This window comes from Dromiciops gliroides, chromosome 6, assembly GCF_019393635.1.
Source record: "Dromiciops gliroides isolate mDroGli1 chromosome 6, mDroGli1.pri, whole genome shotgun sequence".
NCBI lineage: Eukaryota > Metazoa > Chordata > Mammalia > Microbiotheria > Microbiotheriidae > Dromiciops > Dromiciops gliroides.
The window spans coordinates 1,767,302-1,785,103 of record NC_057866.1 but is presented as its reverse complement, the minus strand read 5'-3'; the positions used below and the strand labels follow the sequence as shown (position 1 = coordinate 1,785,103).

The following is a 17,802-nucleotide window of genomic DNA, read 5'->3' as shown; positions in this document are numbered from 1 at the left end:
AGCCTGTATGCCTTTGTCCATCCAGTCTGTGTGATGGGAGTTTGATGCCCATCTGCTTCTTCCCCCACTGAAATAAGGGAAATGTTTCCTTCCATGCCCAGCAGAGAGGCGGCGAGGCTATGAGGCATCACAAGCTTTTTCTCACTGCTTATCCGGCTTGAGTTGCTCTGCAGCTTCGGACACGTAACGCCTCCTGACTCCCAGAGACCCCCTTAAGCCACTGCCTCTGTGACTCTCTGATGGCTTTCCTCGAACCTGTCTGGTCACCCCTATGCAGTCCCCTTTGCTGGATCATTACCCTCGGTGCTGGTATTCCCCCAGGCTCTGCCCTCTGCCCTCTTCTGCTCTGTCTACACTCACTCTCTCCAGGATCTCATCAATCTCCAAGGGGCCAAATATCCTTGCTCTGTAGATTGCTCCCAAGGCTACAGTCAATTTGCACTTTCCTTTTGCACTCCTGCCCATTGAAAAGGTCCACCTTCATGTTCCATTGGTGGCTCAAATCCAATCAACACTTCCAATCTGGAACTTAGGTTTCCTGCTTAAACCCATCCCTCCTTCCAATTTCCCTGTGTCTGTTGAGGGCACCATCATCCTTCCCATCTCCCAAGCTCACAACTATTCAATAATCCTTGACTCTTCCCTCATTTTCTCTCTCCCTATTCAATCAATTTCCAAGTCTTGTCAATCTTACTTCCTCGATATCTTTTGCACCTGTCCCCTCCTCTCAATTCACAAGCCCCCACCCCCACCTTAGTCCTTACTCCATCCCATCTTGCTCGGGGTAACTAAAATTAACTCCTCGTAGCTCTCCCAGCCCTCCAGGCCTCCCCCTTCTTCAATCTGTCCTCCACACAGCTGCCAAATTAGTATTCCTATAACAGAGGTCTGGAGCGCGTCACTCCCATGCTCAATGGACAACGATAAAAGCGGCGCTGCTGTTTATTGTGTGCCTAGTTCCACTGCCGAGAGAAAGATCTGTTGGACTGGAAAGGACACAGGAAGGGGATACTCAAGAGAAGCCAAGAGATCAGGAGAGCAGCAAGTGCCCGGAGGAGCTCAGGATGCCTGGTCCACATGACCACCAGCCCAAGGTGTGTGAGGGAAACAGCAGAGATCTCTGAAGCACTGGGGGAAGGGGGAGAGGCTAACACACCAAAGGAAGCGAGTGGATGCTGCTTTCCCCAAAAGGAAAGGGAATGGAGTCTGCACACTAGAAGCCCATGTCTTGCTTTGATTCAGGGGCAAATTTCTGGACAATAGTCTGAGAGAGAGGTTTGCTGAATGTCTCAAAAAGAAAGCTGAGCTGACAAGAGCCAGCACCAAGATTCCATGGCTCTCGGGTCCCCAGCATGGGCAGAGGGTGTGTGCTCACCCCCAAGGAGCTCCAGTCTAAATGTCAAGGTCATGAAGAACTTGGTGGGCCATAACATGGGCTACAGATTTACTGCCAATGAATCAGTGGGGAATAGACGTACAGTCTCACACCTGGGTTCAATAAACCTACTTCATGAGTAAATTATAGGCAAGGCTGCTCATTTAAGTAAAATCTGGTGTTCCAGTGTTCTGTTTGACATCAACAATGTTGGTTGGCAGTGAGAAAATGCTAGGGTCACCTGAGACTGACTTCAGAGAGAGGCCAAGCTTTCCAGAAGGAGAAGGTGACCGTTCTTCAGACAGAATGAAGTGATGATACGTTTGGCTTTGATATCAGGAAAATTCCATAATGGTTTAAGGTATCCCAGTGTGAAAGGTTCTGCCCAAGATGCTGGTGGCTCACCTTTTCAGGAGGGCTTCATGCAAAGTCCTCCAGGACCACTTATGGGGGAAGGGGCTTTGTAGAAGGGATTCTCTGTTAAGTATAGGCTCAGAAGTCCTGTTCAGCCCTCAGCTTCTGGGGTTCTGTGACCTCAGAGACTGACAGACTGACCAGGACAGAGAAACACATCTTGGCTTGATTTGGGGGCTGTCCTGGAGGGGCTGGAACTCCCCAGTCAGTGTGCCTGGGCATGCGCATGCGGGGGCACACACACACACACACACACACACACACACACACACACACACCCCTCCTGTCAGACACAGAGCTGGGGGCTATGGAGCGTGGCCACCAGCCTTTTGCATGAAGGGTATCTTTTCCCCTCACCAGGCAGAAGCAGTGACATTTTCAGTGAGTGCCAAGAGATGCAGCCAGGCAGATAACAGGGGTCCTGTAGCTCACTGGCCCAGAGCCATCAGGACCTCGGAGGCCCCAGGACACACTGTGCCTTCCTCGCAGGAAGGGCCCCGCTGGAGCGGCTGGAGCCCACTCTGCATGGGTGTGTGCATGTGAACATGTCTCCTGCACATGTATTTGAAGGAGCACCAAAGACAGGAGAAGATGGGTAGGGGAGTGGTGATCTTAGGGATGGTGAGCCCAAAGGGAGACACTCTGGCCAACCCCCTTGGTGATGAAGAAAGAGGCAGCCAAGTGAGGCTAGCTGCCTTTGCCCCAGAACACAAGGCTAGTAAGTACCAGAGTTGGGGTCCCAGCCCAGCTCCTCGTACTTCAGATCCAGCTCACTCATCCATATAACCACCCTGCAAGGTAGGCCCCAGGTAGGGCCAGAAGGGTACAGCTTCCCAGGTTGAAGAGGAGGCATTTACCTGTCCCCTACCCCGGAGCACCCTGGAATCAGAGTCATCACTCATTCACTCACATGCCAGACTTAACGGAGTGCCTTGCTGCACACTCAGCCCTGGCTGGGCTACCTTATAGAGAAGGAAAGCAGCATGAGAGACGAGCTTCCTTCAGGGAGCACACAATTTGAGTCAGGGAAACAATGAACACACACATGGGCACTCACGTGTGTGCAGGACAATGGCCAGGGACTTTCAGAGGTAAGGAAAGGCGGTGGGAAGGGGGTTGCAGGAGGGACAGAGCTTTGCAGGCGGGAGCAGGCAGCACTGGCCACCTCAAGGCTGGGACTAGGGGCAGGTGCCTAAGGCCTGGCCCCCTAACTCTCTAAAGTTGTCAGAGGGGCCAGCCATTCCTGCTGCCCAGGGGGTGTTCTCTGAAACCCTTACCCAGAGAACAGTGAGGTCTGGGGGCCTACTTCCATTTGTGCACCTCCAGTGCCCCCACCTAAACCCAGAGCCTGGAGCATGGAGGCACTTCTAAAGGGCCGGGTGGAATGGGAGATCTTGGAGCCCCAACTCTCAAGGAGGGAGAAAGCCAGAAATTGTGGGGTTTTGATAAGGGGCTGATCCAGGGCAGCTCCCACAGTGACTCCTGCAGCAGGGGTGGCGGCATGGGGGAGGGCTGCAGGCCCAGGCCATGTGGGGAGATGATCTTCCTAAGTTCCCTTGTAGTTCCATCAGATCTGCCCACTCCTCCCCCACCCCAGCCTGGCGGCCTGGCTTGGATGCAGCAGGAGTTCGGAGAAACCAGGCTATGCTTTTGATGTCTCCTCCACATCAAAGGGGTCGACTTGTGTATCCAGATCATTAGCGTGGTGGGCAAAACGGTTTTGAGCTGGTCCCAGCATGCTGAGGAGGCCCCTGCAGACCTTGCCTCCTTCCAGATTGTTTATGTCACAGTGTATTTGCAGGGTCCGGCCTGCGACCCCCCTCCCCTACAAGCACCACACTGTCGGCCAGCTGTGCAATTCTACTAACCACCAGGATACACTAACCTTGGGAGGGCAGCACGATGCTGTCCTCCCAGCTGGGCTTGCCCCTCCCCCAGTCCTCCCTTCCCAGCTGCCCACAAGGCAGATGACCCAGGCCTCAGATGGCCCCCGCGAAACCAGGTGCGGGTGCAAGGTGAGAACGGGTCACAAAGAGAGGGAAAGTCAGGCTATTTACAGGGGACGGAGGTCGAGTGTTGTTGCACAGGTGGCTAAGAGCAACGGCAGGTCGCCAGAGCAAAATTCAGATCCCTCATCCTTCCTACCTCCCTGACTCCAAGTCAGGAAGCTCTTCACGAGCTCCAGTTACCTCCGGAGCCAGACACACGATGGCTGAAAAATGGCCGACACCTGGGACTCAGGGAGCCAAGGTTCTGATCTTTCCTTTGCCTTCCCTGGGCCTCGGTGTTCCCACCACTCACTTCGGGACCACACGGTCCCGTGACGTGCTGGGACTGTGCTAGGGGCCGGATCAGCAGCCAGTCCCTGCCAGCCCCCACGCGAAGAAGAGCGCCAATGTCAGTGTTCACCCTGCCCGGGAAGGGGGACCGAGGGCGTGGCCCCAGCTTCCTGACGGGGTCTCAGACAGTGGCCCTCCCTTGCCCCTGTGGCTGCTGCGTGTCAAAGGGAGTAGCCTTCAGCTCAGGCAATGAAGAGGGGAAGCCGGCCCACAGCCTGCACCCTCCATCTGGCCTTGGCCATGGAGTGAGGGAGGAGCAGAGAGAGGCGGCGGTGTCCAGGAATCCTGAGCACAGCTGCTCCTGGGCCTACGGCAGGGCCAGGCCTCCTCGAGGAACAGGAGGCACACTGAGGCTCAGGGGGGAGGAGGGACTGTCCCAAGCAGAGTTCATGCTTCCTTCTATTCCTCCTCAAGGGCCTCAGGACCTGGTCTGGGGGTGGTGGCAGCTAGAACCCGGCAGAAGGTGGGGTGGTGCCCGAGAGAGGGGACGAAGAGGAGGTCGAGGGCCCCAAAGAGGAAGGTGGGCACTTCTGAACTAAGAATAGGCAAGGGCTGCTGACCTCCAGACACAGTCATCCAGCCCTGGAGTGCGGGGTGGGGACACGGACATGGATGGGATTCGCTGCCTCCCTGGGCCCTCCTGTGGGGCAGCAGCTCCCGCAGGTCAGGTCCCTGCCTCCCCAAGCGTTCCCAGAGGAGGCTGTGCTAGTGGGAGGAAGTTGTGCTATTGGGAAGAGGACAGTGGATTTAGAGGACCACGGGTTCAGATCCTGGCTCAGCTGCCTCAGTTTCCTCCTCTGTCGATTAAGGGGTGTGGACTCAGGGGGGGGGCCCCTCCCGGCTCCAGTCCCCAGCATGGTTCTCCAGTACATCTACCTCTACCTCTGGTTCAGCGCCCCCAGGGCGGGGTAGGGCACAGGGAGAACCATCCTCCCGGGCTGGCAGAATGAGTCTCAATCTCCATGCCTTCGCCTCTTTCTTCGTCCTCCACCCTCAAGCTGCAGGCGGGAGGGAGTGTCCCCTGGAGAAAACTGTTTCACACTCTGAGAAGGAACCTATCAAATTAATTAATTATACCCGGAAATATTTCACACACGCTGGGCCTGGAGTACCGGCCCTGGCTAGAGCAGCCGGGCTGGCCTCGATGTGCCGGCTTAGGGCTGCACCTCCCTGCCTGGCACCCATACATACCAGCTGGACACAGAGGCCGGTGAGGGGTCCAGGGGAGGAAGGCAGAGGAAGGAGAGTCAGGGTGCATAAGCCCAGCAGCCTCAGACGCCTAGGCTCCCAGCTGGGCCGAGGGGGGGGACCCTGGTCCAGCTTTGAGCACTCGGCATCCTGGGGATGAGGGGGAAGCTTCCTCGGGGTGGCCCATGCCATAGGAAGGTGAGGCAGAAGTAAAGGCAGGGAGAAGGGGGGAAAGGGAAGAGAACCGGGGACCTGGCTCCTGCCGAGCCTGGGCAGTGGGAAGAAGCGAAGAGCTGCTCCCCATCGCTGCTCTGCACACCTCCGGCATCCTTTTGTGCTCCCGAGCCTAATGTTGGGCGCGAAAGAACCCCAGGTCTGCGCCAGTTGTGGGTGAGGGCTCCATCCACCAGACAAATAGTTAGGAGGGGTCCTCCCGTCACACCAGGAGTCTTACCTTGGGGCCCGGAGCTCATTTAAAGCATTTGAGCAATTCTATTTCAATCAAAGCAGATTTCTTGACAATCTTATGGTCGTATATTTTAAAATACTTGATGTTGGGAAAGGGTCCTTGGGACTAACCACCTAAGGGATATGTGACACAAGGGGAAGAACCCTACTCGAGACAAGACCTCGGACCCTCGGCCCAGCCCCAGGCCCCGCCTCACTGGTGAGAAGGCCTGTTGCTGTTCCAGTCTCCAGGGTGCAGAGGCCATGAACTCGTCCCAAAAGCTGTTAGCCTTAACCAGCCAGCACAGGAGGCTTCTTGAATGAGAGTCAGCCTGGGCAGGCTCAGAAGAGTGGCTTGGTGCAGGTGGATGGCCCGCTCTGGACAAGCTTGGCTTGAGGTCCCACACTCCACTGGTCTGAATCTCCTGCCCACAACAGCCTCAGCCCACCTCCCTACCCCCCAATATCTCTACCCGCGACCCATCTCAAGCAGCATCTTTTAGTGGAGTCCCCCCCCCCTCAGGGGGCTCTGGAGGGTTGGTCGGGGACGCTGTGGCCTGAGATGAGAGAGGAAATAGGATATCTGTCTTCTCCAGTCAAACTCAGCACTGCCTCTAATGATTAAAAGCCTGTGAGAAGAGGCCCAGAGGCTTGGCCAGACTGCCCACCCAGGAGGTCTGAACAGGAGGGAAGGAACTCCCTCGGGCGTTGCCAAGTGCTGCCCAGCCCAGCAGTCACCCTTAGTGCTACCCCAGATCATGACTCCTGGCCTAGCCATCCAGGTCGTCATGGTGCTCGTAAAGGCTTATCCTGCCTAATCCCCCCCAGACCTGTGGCGTAGTGGGGGGCTGAGCCTCGGGGTTCTTCCTCTGCCAACGTGGCTCCTATCCACCTCCCACCTCTTCTTTTACAGATAAGGAAGCCAGCACCCGGGGAAGACAAATGACTTGTCCAAGATCACACAGTACCAGAGGCTGCCTGGCCTCTAGAGCCGCTCCCAACCTGGCTCCAAATGATCTTTCTAATCTAATTTCCCAGATTGCCCTTCACTCACTCTGAATTACAGCCAAATTCACCAATTTATGATGATTCAATCTCTTCCCTAATGCCTCTGCTTGCTCCTCATGCCCAGGATGCCTTCTGTCCTGGTCTCTCTGCCTTTGGAGATGCTCAGCCTCCCCAGGAGGCCCTCTCCCCTCATTCCTGTTCTCAGGCCACTGGAAGCACTTGCATCTCTCTCTCTATGGATGGTTGTTCCTCCCCTGCTCCCAGTAGATGGCAGCTCTTTGAGGCGGGGGGCCTCTCAAGGCCCAGCACCCAGCACATGGTGACCCATAGCCAAGGCTCAATGAATTGGGACTGAAGGCATGTCTTTTCCCATAAGCCGACCATCACATCCATAGCTTCTGCTCTCCCTGCCCTTTGCCACAATGCCTTCTGCTCCTCCCCTTCAGAAAGCCGATCTTCATGCCAAACCCCCATACTCCAAGGGTGGGGGCCCTACAACATCAGATGGGTAAGGGGGTTAGCTATTCCACAGCTTCTCATCACCAAAGCCTTGGTTCTCATCCTGAGGTACCTCCATGTGTAAGTGCTAAAATTCTACCTATACTATCCAAAATCTAATGAGTGGGTCACCAATAAATTATAAGCTTTAGCAATAGTTTTAGACTTTTAAGCATTTAGTTAAGAGAATAAGGATGTTGGTAAAGAGAGAAAGCCTAGATTCATCTATCGATCTCGGGGAGCTACTGTTTCGCCTCCTCTGCTCTCCACTGAGTCCTGGCGAAAGAGAGCCAGTCAGAGTGCCAGCCTTGCCCCTTCTTCCTCCCACAAGCAAACATCACTTCCTGACACCAAGAGAAAAGCCGCATGGCCCTTGCCCTCAGAGGCCTGCTCCTCATGGTGGAGCTTTCCTACAGTAAGTCTCCAGCAGGGGCATCAGTCCGATCAGTACAGATGGATGATGGCAGAGATGGGCAGTGCCAATATTGGAGTTTGTGAACAGACAGGTCTGTGGAAGAAGGAAACCCATCACTAGGGCTGCCCAGAACACTTCCAGAGGCAGCAGGACCAGAACTGGGCCTCAGAGAGGGCCCTGGGAGAGGGATGAGCTTGGTGCAGGGAGGGCATCCTGGTGGATAGAGGAAGCTCTTGGGGTTTTGGTGTGTGAGGTTGCCTGGACATGTGAGGAGACACCCCCCCCCCCAAGGGCCACACATGACCTTTGACAGCAGCCCATTAGGGACCTAGCACTGGTCACAAACTCCCTGGGCTCTCTGTCCCATCTGCCACAGGTATGTCTAAGGGGCACTGCTGACTCTGGACCCAGAAGCCACCAGAATTTCCTTAGACCCAAAGCTAGCCTCCTTCCCTCCCACATGCCTTCCCTTGATGCCTCACGGCAACCAGTGCCCCTGGCTCTTCAGGCCATGCCCCTGGAGGGGGGGCTTTTCCCAGTGGTGCATAGAACGGGACGGGGCTTCCTAGGATGGGCCATAGATAGACAAGGACATGATTTTGTTACCTCAGAAACTCAAGAAATTGTCTCCTGAGGACCAAAGGGACTGAGATTGTCCGTGGTGGAAAGAGACCTGCTGGACGCATCTCTCTGAGGTGCTGAGGTCATGCTCAATGGGAATTTCCGCTCCCCTGTTTTCCCTGCCCCCCATCCCTGCCACCTGAAAACAGAGCCTAAAGTCCCTTCTAGGAGCCCTGAAGGTGTTCCTAGCCAGGGGCCTTCCTTGGTCCCATGGGAGGAAGGACTCATCCCAACTAGTCAAGACAGAAAATGTGATGGGGTATCTCCTAACCTGCAGGAGCAGAACCTGGGGTTGGGATCTGACTTATGGGACAGTGGTTCTGGGGAGGGCATTGAGGACCACACTCCTTAGTCATTGATGTTAGTGACAGTGACTAACGTGCTCAGTGAGCCCTGAAAATCCAAAGTGGGAGGTGGAGGGTGACGTGATTGACCAAATGGTTCGGACCAGGAGCCCTGAGCCACCACACACACTCGGAGTGGATGCCAATTCCACCCACTGCGCTTTGCAGCTGAAGTTCCATTCACATCAATCTGGGTTCCTGGGTTCTGGCTGAGCAGGGTTGAGAAGGTACCCTGCTGGGGCACCAGTGAACTATAAGGGGACTTGTCTCCCCGTAACTGGGGTTCCCAAATACTCCAGGCAGAGAACAAAGAGAGAAAGGAAGGAGGCAGCTGGCATGCAGCAGGACATGGCGACAAACCTTGGGGGATGATGGACTTTGGGGTCCTCTGGGCTGGGCAGGGTACACCCCCCCCCAAAGGGATGCCTCAGGATCTGGTGAGAAAGTAGCTGGCATTTCTGGTGGCAATGAGAGGGGCACCAAGGCCAGGCACAGTCTAGATTCATGGACAAACTCTCTTAGAGACAACATAGAAACATCAGCCTCCCTGACACAGGATTCCTGGCTCTATTCTGTGGCATTACGCTCCTGTGCCCCCTTCCCACATGGTGAGTGCCCTCCCTCCCTGCTTTCTGAAAACAATTTTCTTAAATAGAAAACAGTCCAATTAAAGCTACCCATAAAATGGGAGCATTTTACAAGCCAGCCATGAAATTCATTTTGCTTGAGAAACTGTTGCATTAACCCAGTGAGGGGAGCATTGCTAAGAAGTAGCCAACATGACATTTCCAACCAGGGGGAGTCAGAAACCCACAGACAATGGCCTGAGGAAAAATGATGGGAGAGAAGAGTCCAGAGCCACTCCTGGGGGGCACTGTCCCCCTTGATATAAGCCTGTTTGGGTGGGCCTCGAAAAGGGACTCAGGCCAGGCCTCCCCCAGCCTCTACTAGGCCAGGCCTTTCCCTGAGAATGTCTCTCAGACAGACAGAAGGGAAAGGTGGGATGATAGAGAGACAGGACTGAGACAGACAAGGTTGGAGAGAAACATTCGCTGTGTCAACTGCATACTGGACACACGAAGGCAGAGTAGTCTTGGGAAGGAAGAGTGGCCCACTGGGAACCTGGGCTCAACCCACAGTGCATCCCATCCCCCTCCTCATACTGGGCTTAGTGTTCAGGCACCGAGATCAGTCACTAACCTCTCCCAGGCAATTCCTCCTGGGCTCCTTTCTTTGCAGGGAGTTGGTGCCCGAGGCAGAGATGATCGGGCATGGGTATAAGCCAAGTCTTTGGGGGCTCGTGGAAAGGTTGAGGACCCCTGGGGACCCTGAAAGGAAGAATGACCCTGGAGCAGTCATTATGGCCCATAGAACATGACTGGGAGGATGTTCTGCTTCCCTGGATATGGGCAAGGATGCCATCAGCCTCTGGAGGGGATGAGGCTCTTTGAAAGAGGGGGACATAGACCCAGGGAGGGGGAGGGCAGCCCAGCAACAGAACCTGCTCTAAGTTTCCCGGCTGGGAGTTGCTGGGCCCCTTCACCCAGACAATGGGGGGGCAGAGGGGATGGAGCTTCCTTACCCTGGTCCAAACACTCACCACCTCATGCCTGGGCTACTGCTGGGTTGCATCCGCCTGCCTCACAGCTCTCCTCACTTCAGTCCATTAATCAGCTGTCAACTCTGACCTTCCTAGAGTACAGGTTTAACCATGTCCTCTCCCCTACTCACTCAGCTTCAGTGGCTCCCTATGCTTCCCGGGATCAAATGCAAACTCCTCTGTTTGTCATTCAGAACCCTGTCATAACCTGCCAGTGCCACCTTTCCAAACCTTCTGACATCTTGTCCCTGGGCCCCCAAGTCCCATGTGGGCTCTGAGACACTGGGGTCTCTGAAACTCCGTGGACAAGACCCTTCACCTCCGTCCTGTGGATCGGTCCCTCCCGCCTGGGCACTCTCCTTCCTGGTCTGCCTCCAGCTTCCCTCAGGCCCTGGGTGAGAATCCCACCCTATAAAGAAGCCTCTCCAACCCCCCCCAACAATTTCCAAGCCCTCTCTCTGACCATCCCTACTCCTCCTACACCAAGCTTTGTTGTACTCAGCTGCCTTCAGGTTCTCTCCCCCATTAGACTGGTGAGCCCCCTGAGAGCAGGGCCTGTCCTTTACCCTTCCTCTGTGTCCCCAGCACTTAAGCACAGTGCCGGGAACCCAGGACCTGTTTTATAAATGTTTATTAGCTGACTGCAGGGAAGGCCACAAAAGAGGACTGACTTCCCACTCAATGATTTGGAAGAGCCAGATCCTCTGGCTAGGGATGGGAACCGGCCTGGGGCAGAGGCAGAGGACCCTGCATTCCAGTCCCCAGCTTGCCACGGACTCAGTCCCTTCTTCCGTGGGACCGTCAGTTTCTCTCCTCTGTAAAGTGACAAGGTTGGAATCAGGCCACAGAGCCTCATTTCCTCAGCTGTAAAATGAGAGGATCTCTGCCAGCTCTAGTTCTATGATCTGCCCACCATGGCCCACCCCATGCCTTTTGTCTGCTAAGATGTCAGGAGGGGAGCCGGGTGAGGAGGAGGGGCGCAGTACCTTCCTTCTCTCCATCTGGTGTAAGTGCCAAACCTCCACCCCGTAGGATGCACCAGACATAACCCAGCACTCTCTTCCCTCCCCCAGAGAGTCAGCGAGTTACAAAGTTTCTCCTTTGGTGCTATGCTGGGGGTAATTTATTTTCCCAGCATGACCCCCCTGGCTTTTAAATAACCCAGTGTTTCCAGTGCTTCTTTCCCCGGCCCTTGTCTTCCAGACCCTGGAAGAGAAGGCGAAGCTCTGGGCCAAAGAGCACGGCAGGAAGCTCAGGTCAGTACCTTGGAGAGCGAAGGCGCCCCTGGCCAAGGCAAGTGAGATCCAGGAGGGCTCCAAGGACAGTGGCTGGGTGGTGAGAGACCTGTAAATCCTGCAAACCAGAGCCAGGCTTCCCAGAGGGAAGGATTCTGCCTGGGTCCCGGGGCCTCCAGGCACAGTCCCATGAGCAGGATGCAGCTGGAAGAGGCCAGGACTGCAAACACCCTCAGTGTACACAGGAAAAAGCTGAGGGGACCCAGGGAAAGGGAGGAGGCTCAGAGGCTGGCCCTGGGACCCTAGGGACCTGGGACCTCTTGGACCCCTGGGACGCCGGGACCCGATCCAAGTGCGCTCCCCACCCCCTTAGCCCAGAGGCTCAGGGAGCTTCTCCCTCTTCTTCCTCCCTCACCCCATGGAGATAAAGCTGGCAGCTGGGGTGGGGGAAGCGATTACAAAGGAGAAGCCATTTCCAGGAGACACTGGAAGCAGCCCTTGGCGGCCCATGTGGAAGAGACAAGCGCCTCTAGCCTTCACCCAGAGAGCTGCTCGGTGACAGCCCCACCCCCACCCCCTTCCCCCAGTCCCGCACCGGGCACCCTGCCCCAGCTGGCTCTCCCTCTGCCTAGAGGTCGTCATCTTTTGCCTGATTAATTCTCTCTCAGGACAGATTAATGCTTATCTGCTCCATACCCACCTGGTTTGTGATCTCTGGAGATTGCAACCCATCCTGAGGCCTTATCAGCTCCTAGCCCTGCCTGCATCGGGTCTCAGGCGCAGTATATGGGGAAAGATGGGCATGTCAGTGGCTCAGCTCCATGTGCCTTGACTGCTGCACCATTAGCCATTAGCCTGACCTTCTCCCCTCAGGCAGCCCAGTCCAGCTCAGCTCATCTCAGCCAGGCCAGGGCCAATGGCATGGCCCCCACAGGCAGGTGGCCCCCACTCTCCCTGTTTGGGGCTCCTCTCTAGCAGAGGATGGGAGGGAAAGATGGGGAAGAGCTGGGGAGGCAGCTGCTAAAGCCCTCCACACTTGAAAATCCAGAAATAGATCCTAATCTCTGACGTTTTGCTCAGCCTCCTCCTGGGTTTGTTCAGAGGGTCAAAGGAGATAAAAGGTTCCAAAGTGCTTTTTGATAATTGCAGTGTCCATGTGCAGAATGGGTGACTGCAATCTTAAATCCCTTGGCTAAGTCTTTGAAACTCTGCATTTTACAACTGATATGAACTTACTGGATGCATGGGAGAAACTGAGGCCTTGATAGTATGCCTGAAATCCGGGCTCTGGGTAAATGCTTCCTGAATGAATGAATGAATGAATGAATGAATGAATGAATGTCAACATGCTTACACTTTGTTCATTAGACAGGAGCTCTCCAAAGGCAGAAGGCCATAGCTCTTCTTCAACTGTGGCACAGCCTGGGGGCAGCTCCCTAAGGCTTCCTCCCACCTTCCTCTTCCCTAGAAATATCTGCCTCCAACCTCAGGGAGCCCTTTCCCCCCAAGGTGAGCACTGTACACAGGCACCTGACAGTTGCCAAACACCTACTGTGTGCAGAGTCCTGGAAGGAAGCAAGGAAACAAGCACTTATGAAGTTCCTACTATGTACCAACCGCTGGGATAAGCAATGGACAAATATTATCTCATTGTACCCTCACAACTAACTTGAGAGGTTAGATTAGATTATCACCTATTTTACAGTTGAGGAAACTGAGACAGAGAGAAAGTCAAATAACTTTCCAGGTCCCATGGCTAATAAGGGTCTGAGGCTGGATTGAACTCATCTTCCTAAATACAGGTCCAGCACTGGCCACTGCACATCTATGCTGCTGCCAGAGTCATTGCCTGACCAGTTGGAAAAGCTCAGGGATATGACAATGTCAGGAGTATGAGAAGTACACAGAAGAGACCCAGGTCAGGTCCTGGAAGAGGCGGAAGGGAGCCCTTGTGCCTAGAAGGATAGGAGGACCCCTTGGAGGCAGTGGCACCTGAGCTCTGGCTAGTCTGGGGGCCACATGCCCAGCCAGTGATGAGCAGATGAAATGGGCAGAAAGAGAAAGTGTGAGGTCAAAGATGAACCGTTGGGAGCCTGAGAAGTGCCTGGGAGGGATGTCTTCCAGCCCAAAGCATTCACAGTATGAATGGGAAGAGTGAGGCACACAGTGGGCAAGGAGGCCCCCAAGGCAGTAACCTCAGCTGTCTGGCCAGGCCCTCCTCCTCTCTGCAGCCTCCCTTGACCCTGGGGGGCCTCCCAGCCACCAGGCCAAGCAGAGCCTTCTCCCAGGGGCACCAGAAGACCTCAGCCTTGGCTGCTGGTGATGTCATGGAGAAATCCACTCTACTTGGTCTTCCTAATCCGGGCCGGCTGCAGCAGGCCCTGGGGAGCTGAAGATGGAGAGAGTCTATTTTTAGCTCCATCTCCCTCCCCGCCTCAGCATCAGTGTTACTGCTCCCAGCCCCTCTGCCCTGCTCCCCACTGTCACCGGAGGCACAGTGGGCTACACTGGATTGGGGGGAGAACTCCAAATAGATGTTGAAGGGAGTGGGGGGGCTCTACATTCCAGAGTCTGTCTTGGGGTTGCTGTGACAAAAAGCTTCGTGCTGACTCTGAGGCTGGGACCTGTAGTTAGGGGTGTGTGCATGGGGTGGGGGAGGGGGACAGGGTCCTGGAGAAGGAGGGCTAGGGAAACATGGCACAGATTCCTTCCCAGGCCCCTATCCCCAGCACGCATACACTTGCACGTGCACGTGCACACACACAGGCACACACACACATTTCACTCTAGCCTCTCAGACATCTTTGCCACATGTTCATTCACTCAGTGAGGGATACTATGTGTCTAAACATAGGCAGGACCATGATACCATTTCCCACCTCCATGCCTTTGCATGGGCAACTGTCCCCCAAACTCTCTCTTCACCCCGCTACTGGCTGGGATGACCAAGGATGGGCAGGGTCAGCACCAGTGAGAGTCGGGGCATGCTGCCGCACATCACTGGTGGGGCTTTGACCCAGGGACTCTCAGAGAATCTACACTTCCAAGGAGGTCAGGGATAAAGGTGAAGGCTTCCTATTCACCAAAATATTTATAGCAACACTTTCTGTGGTATCAAAGAGCGGGAGCGAATGGTGGTCTGTCACTGTCACAGAATATTCCTGTGTGGCAATGAATAGAGAAGCCCGGAAAGACAGCCATGCACTGATGTGGAGGGAAGTGAGCAGAGCCAAGAACACAGGACACCAACTGGCCAAGCCCCTAACACCCCCAATCCTCAAATAAGGCATCGTGACAGTGGCTGAGAGGAGACGCCACAGAGCGCTGGGCTTGGAGTCAGGAAACCCTGAGTTCAAATTCAGCCACAGGCATTTACAAGCTCTATGAGTCTGGGCAAGTCACTTATCCTTTGCTTCCATTTTCTCAGCTGTAAAGTGGGAAGAATCACCTCCCTCTCTCCTGGGGTTATGAGGATTAAAGGAGGCACTATGTGAGTGCCGGCTATCACTCTGGTGACAAAGCTCAGCCCCGAAGGTGAGAGGGCTCCTCCCTCTCTCCTGGGGGGCAGGGAACAGTCTGGAGGGAGGGATGCATCTGACACCATCCATGACTGAGATGGTGCTTAGCTTTTGTTATTTGTTATAAGGGATGGACCTGCAGGAGAGGGAGGGAGGAGGTACATTTTGGAAAGGAAGATGCCAAACAATGGAGAGATGATGCCAAATAGCCCAGGCCCCCCGCAGTTCCCTGGATCTCTCCCCAGGAGGCCTCCTTCCCCAAGGTTCAAGCCATGACTATGTTGGATTCACTGCCCCGTGATACTTTCCAGTTTGGGTTTCTCCATCTTTTCTGCAAAGGAGGGCCTGAAAGGCTTTGCAAATGTTTTTAATAAAATCTAGGAGAACCAGTCACCTCATTCCTGGCATCCACCTCTCCTTCCTCTCTCCCCCCATTCCCTCACACCTGCACTACCGCAATAGCTGTTGGGGTGGGGGTCTGCCTGTCCCAAGTTTCTTCTCCCTCCAGTCTGTTTGGCTACTAATGTGATTTCCCTAAAGTGCCGTTCTGATCCTGGCACCACCACCCCACACTCGGCAAACCCTAGGGGCCCCTTATTGCCTCCAGAAATACATAGGGATCCTTCCATTTGGCCCTTCCGGTCTTCCACACTGTGTCCCCAGTCTGTGTGGTCTTTCAGCCTCATAGTACCTGACTTCTTTTCTGTCCCGTGCTCAGACTAACCACCACATCCAGCCTTGGATCAGTCAAGGTGGGTCTGTTGTTTTAGGGGGCTGGGCTGGGCCAGATTACTCTCCTTGCTCCCTAGTGCTCCCAACTTGAGAAATCTCAGAGCCTGGGGAGAGGGTGACTGGCTGGGGTGGGCAAGGGTGGCCAGTGCTGGCTAGCTGTGCTCTACACCCTACCCTTCAGTCCTCTGGCCCTTTGATCCAGATGTAGTGGATGGGAGGCTGTCTCATACCCCCTACTTTTGGGGATAGGCTGGGTGGCAAAGGGGCTCCAACGTGCAGAATGTAGGACAGTGCCCAGCTGATTAAGCAATAAGTACAGGGAGCAAGAAAGAGTGAGGAGAGGAGGCAGAGATGGGGGGGGGGAGGGGAGGAGAGGAGAGTAAGCCCTCCTTCCTGAGTGTTGGGGGAAGGCTGCTGGAGGCCACTCAGCCCCCTGCGCTCTTCCTGCATCATTCACAGGGGCAGCCCCCACGCGCTGGCTTTCTGGTTGGGATGGGAGGTGGGGAGGCAGACAGGAGCCTGAGGAGAACAGACCAGACTACTTCTACAGGGGGGAGGGGAAGGACAGTGACCATAGCCCCAGGCTGGAACCTTAGCCCTGGTCACATGGGCCGCCTTCCTCTAGCAGGGAGGGGGAAGGTCCCCAGCGTGCCCGTCCACAATGGCGGCACTGGGCTGGGCCATCAGCCTTCTTTGTCCCTGCCTCATCTAAAGGGGGGGTCTCCATGGGGGAACAGGCTGGGGAGTGGTCGTGTGTGCCAGGACGCTCGCCAACCCCAAGCCACAGTCCTTACAAAGCCCTCCCCTCCCTTTTTTAATTTGGCCAAGCCACCATCTGTTTCCATGGCAACTGGAGTGGAAAGGCAGTCTGTGTCCTTCGCTCTTCCCGCCCCCTTCTCCTCTTCTCTCCTCTTTGCAGCTTCCTCCTGCGGAGGCCCGGCCCAGCCTGGACCCTCAGCCTCCACGACCCCACCCAAGTGCTCTTCCCTCATCCTCTCCTGCATAGAAACCCCAGAGATGCCAGACCCCCTCATCCCAGTCCTGACCCCTCACTCAGGGCCATATTCCCACCTCTGGGCATTTGCCCCTCCGCCTCATGATCCTGACCCTTTCAGAATACTATCCCAACAGTCTTCCTCAGTGAGTTCCCCCTAGGGCTCCTTCTTGCTTTGAGGGAACTCCTTCTCTTTCAGCATTTACTTATAGCGTGACCTGACAGGACCCCCCCCCTCCACAGACTGAGCTCCCCAGGACAGGGCTTATCATCCCTCCTGCCTCTGCTTCCTCCCAGCTCTTTGCTTGGACCCCTCCTTTGCCTCCGTCAGGGGGCTCCTCAGCACCTGAATCTTAGGGCTAGAAGGAGACTCAAGGACAATCTGGTCCAAGTCAAACCAGAGTGAGCAATCCAACAAGCTGTGGGCTCCTCAGCCTCTCTTGCTCCCCAGTCTGCCAAACCCCAAGAGTTGCATCAGCATCCCAAGATTCTCAGAGATGGAAGGACCCCAGAGGGATCGATAGAAATTCCTGCCAAGGCACCGAGCATTTACTGAGGGCTTACTTCTCTGCCTATACTGGTGATAAGCACTGGGGACCCAAAGGCAAACCCCTTCCCGCCCTGCCCTGCTCAGATTGTGGCAAGTGAACAGTGGGTGTCTTGCCTCCCATGGTGGGGATAAGGGATTTCTTTTTTGCCTCCTTGCCCAAGTTAGCTGCTTACGAGCACACTGCTAATCCTAAGCAAATGCATGTCACTGGACTCACTGGTCCCTTTTTGGAGACCACAGCAGAATTGGAAAGGGCTTCTGGGAAGGGCAGCTCAGGTTCTGGGGACCAGGTTTACAGGAGTTCAGAGCAAGCTTTGGTGGGGGGGCTGGGAGGGGAGGGGAATGGTCTCTCAGAGGCTGTGCAGAGATTCCTCAGAAGGCCTTGGTGCACTGGTTGGGAGCTGGGACTCAGTGATCTGGTCTCTGATGTTCTTTCCTGTCTCCATATCCCCCCACAGCTCAACCAGTGCTCTCGTGGGGCACTGAAGGGTGAACTTACAGCTTGGAAGGTTAAAAAGGATGCA

The 17,802-nt window shown here is 55.3% G+C and overlaps 1 protein-coding gene across 17 annotated transcripts in view; it reads right to left on the bottom strand.

Moving 5' to 3' along the window:
* The window catches only part of BRSK2 (BR serine/threonine kinase 2), a 155,245-nt gene that overhangs the window by 94,273 nt on the left and 43,170 nt on the right, over positions 1–17,802 (bottom strand). The window lies entirely within an intron of this gene.